Source organism: Dioscorea cayenensis, chromosome 7 (genome assembly GCF_009730915.1).
Source record: "Dioscorea cayenensis subsp. rotundata cultivar TDr96_F1 chromosome 7, TDr96_F1_v2_PseudoChromosome.rev07_lg8_w22 25.fasta, whole genome shotgun sequence".
NCBI lineage: Eukaryota > Viridiplantae > Streptophyta > Magnoliopsida > Dioscoreales > Dioscoreaceae > Dioscorea > Dioscorea cayenensis.
Genome location: NC_052477.1, coordinates 6,094,636 through 6,102,087, shown reverse-complemented (window position 1 = coordinate 6,102,087; position 7,452 = coordinate 6,094,636). Strand labels below are relative to the sequence as shown.

Sequence of the window (7,452 nt, the reverse complement as noted above, 5' to 3'; positions counted from 1 at the left end):
TAATTATGTCTTTAGTTGAGCTATTTAATTATATTAGAGATATTTATCTTTATAAATAGGCTAAGTATATGTTAGAAGTAGATTTACAAGATAGCATCAATTTATGTTGTCAACTAGATTTATTATATCAAATCTTAAGAGAAATTAGGGATAGATATGAAGAATATGGCCCGTACACCAGTACGGCACCATTAAATTACAGTTTAGAATGATCCTAGGCTCCCCTCCTATAGTATTTCATTAACTTTAGGTCGGTAGAATAAGACTTTTAGTTTTTAATAAACATTCATATTATATTTACTAAAATTAATTTTTTATATTTGTAAGAAAGAGATTTTAAATTAAAAAAAATCAATTTAACCTAAATCAAATATTAAAATTGTTCAAAAGTGCTAAAAGAATGCTTTTCCGGTGCATTGGTCCCACTGTTTAAGGCCAACATAAAAATAAAAGAGTTCTAAGTTTAAGTATTACTGGACATAATGATGGTAATAAGCCCTTTGTTCTTGATGCAAATTTATAGCTCAAATCCCGTGATACAGAGTGAAGGTGCATGGCATAAATGACAAAATTCCTACCCTGTGAAAATTTCCTCTTGGATGGTGAGTATTAATATCATAACATTACTTCGCGCTATGAGTTATGAGTTGGATCAACACTTGACATAATTATCACAGCATTAAAAAAAAAGAAAAAGAAAAAGAAAGAAAAAAACCAACTAAAACGTTATCATCTTAAATTTCCAAAGTTTGCATAAATAGTAATATAATATTAAAATTTTTTGGAAATGACCTAAACACAACTAGACCCATTCCATCTTTCATCACTAAATAAAATAATCAAATAAAAAATAAATTCAGTATTGGTATCTAAAATTTTGGATTACGATTTATTTCTAATTTATTTTAATACCACTAAAAGAAAATTACATGTTTAAAACATGATTTTTCATTTTTAATTTGTTGTTAATTAAATTTAAAAATGAATTAGAAATGGTAAATGAATTGGAAATATAATTTTTTTTGTTTTTAAAAAAAGTCCTGTTTTAAAATTTATAAACGGATTTGTGAATAAAATGCAAAACTAAATTCTGTTACAAATCCGTCAAAAATTTTGAAACAGATAAATTTTGCTTCAAATTCATTTTTAAAGTTAAAATACAAATAAAAAATCCGTCAAAAATTTTGAAACAGTTTGTTCAAATCTGTTTTTTAAGTTAAAATATGGAAACAAAAATTACATTTTTAACAAATTAATTTATTTCTAATCCATTTCTAAAACCTTAAAAAAAATAAAATAAATAATGTTTTTATTTTGATAATTCATAAAAATAACAACAAATTTGTTCACACACGAATCAAATACTGATTCCATTAATTCATAAAGACAACATATGTTCAAACAAGTCTGTTTAATAAAAATAAAATAAAATAAAATAAAATACTAACAAATAGCAGATAAACCACAAATCATTTAGGTGATCAATATTATAATCTTCACTAACTGGCTGCATTTGGAGGTTCATATAAGTAGGTGAGAAATCAAGTCCCCATTAATGACCATCTGTTCATACAAATTATATGATGACGGTGAACTTGTTTAGCGATCGGTTGCATCTTGTTTACCATGATCATTGATATTCAGCTCACAGGTTCCCCATGGAGAATCCATTGATAGTAGTATCTTAGAAATCCATACTTCATTAGATGATACCTAATGAGACCTTAAGGGAGGTTGGGCACCAAACAGTGGAGGTACCTGTGCTCTTCGTCCTTAATTTGACCATTAACGGGTCCTTAGTTATCTATTCATCCAGGCGAAATGACTCAATCAAGAGAAATATAATTCCTTTTAACGGGATCAACCCTCAGAACAACAGCAGAAAGAGTTAACTTGCCCAGCGAGAGCCTTCTGAGACCAATGCTATCAAGAAGAAGGAATAATAGCCTTTATGCCTTGATCCTTGAGCTAAATGACTAAATGCCCTTGCGCCTGGTTTGATTAGGTTAGGACATTGCCACATTTCATCTCAAAGAGCTAAATGACTAAAAGTGGTTATTACACAAAAAAAAAAAGACTAGCATCTCTAACAGGAAAAGAAAGCAAGGACTTCCCCTTTGGATTGGTGGTCTCCTTCCTTGAGAAGAGTGAAAGTAGAATCAGAATATCGAGCGTGGGATCTTTCCTAAAAGAATTTCCATTGAGTGGGGTAAGTCTCAAAAAGCATTCAACCGGCACTCATCCCTTGTTTAACTGGCACTCTGCCCTTCTCCCTTACTCCAAGAGACAAAACAGCCTTCAACAACAATTAGGCCTATTTCTAATCCTACTGCCCTTCTCCAAAGAGTTGAAGAAAAGGCTACTGACTTGGCCCACTTTGACTACGCTATTCTCAAAAGAAAAAGAAGTAGGCCCGCCGACGACAACAGATTTAATAGCTGGGGATCTTGCTAATAATGAAACTCCTAACCTTAAATAATATAACTCTCCATCGCTAATTCGTTCGGCTATATTATTAAGTAAAGGATCGACTTAAGCTAGAGTAGCTCCTTCTATTTTTATCACATCCATCGGATTAGGGGAAGGAAAAGGTAGATTCCTAAGTGTTACATTTGTTCTATATAGTTATTTATTAGAATGATTATTTAATATCTAATTTTTTTCTTTCTTGGGATTTTACCCTGCCTATATCCTGCGCTTGGTGATCTCATGCTGGGCAAGGGGCTGGTAGCCATAAGCCAACTCAAAGGGATTATGTTCAGTCGATGAGGACTTATGAAGATTGTAACAAAATTGCGCCACATCTAACAAGTCCAGCCAGTTCTTTTGTGAAGCCGATACATAGTGTCATAGGTATTCTTCCAACAAGGCATTGATCCTCTTAGTCTGCCCATCTGTTTGCGGATGGATGGCAGTAGAGAATTTCAGCTCTGAACCCAGCAACCCAAACAATGCCTTCCAGAACCGCCTTGTGAACCAAGCATCTCGATCGCTCACAATGTCTTCAGGGATTCCCAAAGAATTTCACAATATGCCTCAGGAACAACTCAGCAGCCTTCTTTACAGTGCATGTTGCAGGGGTGGGATGAAGATCGCATACTTTGTGAATCTATCCTCCACTACTAACACAGAAGACATTTCATTCATCTTCGAGAAACTAGAGAAAAAATCCATCTCAATGGATGCCCATGGCCTTCTAGGGATTGGTAAGGTTGTAGAAGACCCGCTTCCCTTATTCTCTCAAAGTTTGTCCATCTGGAAAACATAGCAAGATTTAACATAGGCTTTAATGTTGTCACCCATATCCGGCTAGTAGTAGTGCTGGGACAATAATGTCTTCATCCTTTCTTGGCCTGGATGTCCAGCCCATCGAGTGTGATGGGTCTCTTTGAGCAGTTGGTGCCGAAGGTTCCCCCCTTTTGGAACATAGAGTTTGGCGCCTTTGGTATGGAGCAGCCCGTCCTTCACCCAATATCGGTGAATCATACCCTCTTTGACATCTCGTACCAGCTTCATGTACTGAGGATCTATCTAGACCACCTCACGAATGCAGAGTCCTTGATATGGAGCGGCATCCCGTGGCTGTGAAATGCTTGTTGTTGTTTATTGCCATTAGGATCTGTCTCGACCACCTCATGAATGCTTGTTATTGTCCTATGCCTTCCCAACAAGCATTGTCTGTTCTTCACAGTCACCTTGTTCAGGACCCTGTAATTGATGCAGAGTTGCATGGAACTATCTTACTTCTTCTAAAAGAGTACAGGGGTACCATACGGAGCTTTTGATGGTTGAATGTAACCAGCATCCAACAGCTTCGTCAGTTGATTTCGAAGTTCTTGCAACTTTAGTGGGGACATCCAATAAGGGGCTTTGGCGGGAGGCTTCACTCCCGGGATCAAGTCGATTTGGTGGTCAATTGCCCTCCAGGGTGGAAGATGCTTGGGCGGTTCGGGGGGCATCACATCCTTGAACTCCCTCAGAACTCCGGCCACTTCATCTAGGATTTCCACCACCTTGTCAGGCTTCAGCTCCAACATGGCTGCCAGGTTAACGGGTTCTCCTCTCTTTAGCCCATGCTCCACCTGCATGGCTGACAGTAGCACCTCCTCGCCCTTTTTTTCCTTCTGGATCCCAACTACAAAGTGCGGGTGAGACTCCTCCATGATCAGCATTCCACCTAAGTGTGGCATCATGGTAGCTTTTGCAGTTGTCAAGAAGTCAAGGCCGAGGATAAGATCAAAGTCATCAAGAGGCACGGCTAGGAGGTCGATCCTCCCACTCCAATCACCCAGGCTGATGGTTGTGGTCTACACCACCCCCACCACCGGCTGTGTCTTGGAGTTGATTGCCATAACAAGGCCTATATGCTTGACCACGCTAAATCCCAACAACGCTATTGCCAACTCACTAACAAAGTTATGTGTAATACCAGTGTCCACCATAGCATCGATCTCCCTACCATTCACAACCGCGTGAATGTAAAGAAGTGGCAAAGGAGAGTTACCTTTCACAGTCCTCAAGGTCCCCAACAACTGTAGAGAATTGATTCAGGAAGGAGGGTCTGAGTCACTGTCCCCTTCAGTGACAAGGGTGGTCAGCTTCTCCCGCTTTGGTCACTCGCGTACCCAATGTGGACCATCATAAATAAAACACCCAATGTTCTTGGCACTTGATCCAGCCTGCTTAATTTCTACTTTCACTTTGTCTTCATGAGGCTTCCCCGAATATGGCTTTTGAGGGAAATCCTTCTTCACTGGCTACTTTTTTTCGAACTTCTTTTCTTTGCTTTGGGTCGAGGCTTGGACTTGTTCGCTTCAAATGCAAAGGCCAACCACAAATCTACCAAAGCTTCAGCAGTTACTATGGCAGATGGTAAGTCCTTCGCTCACTGCCTCCTCACTTCTATTTGGACCCAAGGCTGCAATCCTAGAATAAAGTTAAACAACTTGTCTTTATCGGACATGTCCTTGATATCAAGTAGCAAATAAGTGAACTCCTTGATATAGTCCCGGATAGTTCTCATTTTTCTCAACTTCTTTAATGCCACTCGCGCAACCCATGAAGTGTTGCATGGGAGGAATTATTAAAGTAAAATTGAGTAAAGTATTCTTAAAGCATTTCTTTCTATTATTGTATTCTAATAAAAGAGTCCTGATCTTATCTTTCTTTTTAATTGCTCTAGATCTTCTCTTTTTAGCAGTTTCAATAAGTTTCTTTCATCCTGCGCTAAGTAGAGCAGTTTGGTAGCTCACAAGGCTCATGACCTTGAGGTCACAGGTTCAAATCCTGTCTATGCTATATTTCTTGTTATAGGTAAAGCTTTTCTTTGAAAAACAACTAGCCCGAGTTGTATCATATTTGGATTCCTCAGGAAAAGATGATGTGTGCAAAGCAAGACCTTTCAAGAAAACTCTATCAAAGTAGAAAGCGAGCAGATTGAAAAAAATCTTTCTCTTGCGAGGAGAAACTATGCCTTAACTTACTTAAAAGGATCTTCCTCAAGGGATCTAGAGGGAAAAAGTAATTCCACTTTCCCATCTCTTCGCGAGGGGTATTTCATTGCTCAATTGAATATTAAGGGAAAGAATCAGTATGGCGAGAGAGACAATGTGTGGTTTTGGTACGGAATGTATTATAAAATATTATTCATTATGATGTGGCAGCTAGTTCAAGACTCCATTTGATAGCTTCATGGAGAATTTCATTACCTTCATGAGCAAGGTCACGCCCCTCATTACTAGCTTATACACACACTTCTAAAGCTACTCGATTAGCTCAACTGCACCAGGTGCATTTCCCCAAGGGTGCCCCAAAGTTCCTCCACCAAACTGTAGTGCGGAATCATCCCCAAAGTATTCAGTTAGAGCATCCATATGCCAAACATGAATTCCCCCAAAAGCCACGGGCATAACACCCGACATAGATACCCAATCTTGAGTGAAAAAAAGACCATGACTTCGTTCTTTTTCAATAAAATCATCATGTAATAAATCAACAAAACCCAAAGTCATCTCGTGTTCCCCTTCTAGTTTACCTACTACTGAGCCAGTGTGAATATGATCTCCACCATACATATGTAATGCTTTAGCTAGTACACAAAAATGCATACCATGATTTTTTTTGTCTATCAATATCTGCATGCATTGCGTGATGGATGTGAAGAAGTAGGCCATTATTACAACAATAATGAGCCAAGCTAGTATTTGCAGTGAATCCCCCTGTTAATAAGTAGTCATGCATTATGATAGGAACTCCCAATTCTCTTGCAAATACAGCCCTTTTTATCATTTCTTCACAAGTACCCATAGTAGCATTCAAGTAATGTCCCTTGATTTCGCATGTTTCGGCCTATGCTTTATAAATTGTTTTGGCACAAAATAAGAAATGGTCTCTCCAACACATAAATGGTTGTGAGTTCACATTTTCATCATCCTTGGTAAAATAAAGTCCACCGCATAGACATTCATAAATGGCTTTGCTGTAGTTCTTTGCGGATAACCCCAATTTTGGTTTAATAGTGCATCCCAATAGGGGACAACCATACTTTTTCAACTTATCTCTTTCAACTTGGATGCCATGCGGTGGGCCTTGGAAAGTTTTGGAATAAGAAGTAGGAATTCATGGATCCTCTAGACGTAGGGCTCGTACGGCTTTTAAACCAAATACATTACCTACAATGGAAGTAAACATATTAGTAACAGAACAGAACCTTCATCAAAAAGGTCTAAAGGATAAGCTACATAAGCAATATATTTGTTTTTCTCCCCAACAACACTCTCGATGTGGTAGCATCATCATTTGTAATGATCTTAACTGGTAAGTCCATCAGTCCACACAGTTGTCCATGTACCAGTGGATGATTCACCGGCTACCGCTTTAGTCTCATAGTCAGGAGTATAATAAGTCAATTTGTAATCTTTAACACCAGCTTTGAATCCAACACTTGCTTTAGTCTCTGTTTGTGGTGAAATAAGTTCCTCCTTACAACTCATGAATTAAGAATTCTTATAACGACAAGGTCTTCTCAATATGGATTACGTGTGAATAAAATCTCTAAGAAAAATCTTTTAAAAAATAGTCAATGCAAACTTTCAAAACTCTTTGCATATTGACTTCTTTCCTTGATGGATAATAGCCATAAGCGGTTCGTCCCATACTTTAGGGCACAAGTCATTCTCCGGGATGGATCCCTTTTTCTGTTCGGAGAAATCTCTAAACTAGAATATGGGACATCGGATGGAGCATTGGCTGATAAGACTCTTGTATGTTCATTGTTGATGCTTTGATCAAACGAATAAAAAAGTATACTTACTTGGCTTCTTTCACTCCTAAATGAGTTATCCGGGGACCAAAAGGAAGAAAGATGTAGAAGTAGCGTTTCCTTAAGCGTCCGTTCACCTCAAGCAATGCAATTCTTGGTAAAACTAAGCATTCGTTCGGAGTCTCTACCAG

The 7,452-nt window shown here is 38.2% G+C and overlaps 1 pseudogene; it reads right to left on the bottom strand.

Annotated features, from left to right (window-relative positions):
• Positions 1-5,742: 5,742 nt before the first annotated feature.
• LOC120265032 lies at positions 5,743-6,992 on the bottom strand (annotated as a pseudogene).
• Between the last annotated feature and the right edge of the window lie 460 nt (positions 6,993-7,452).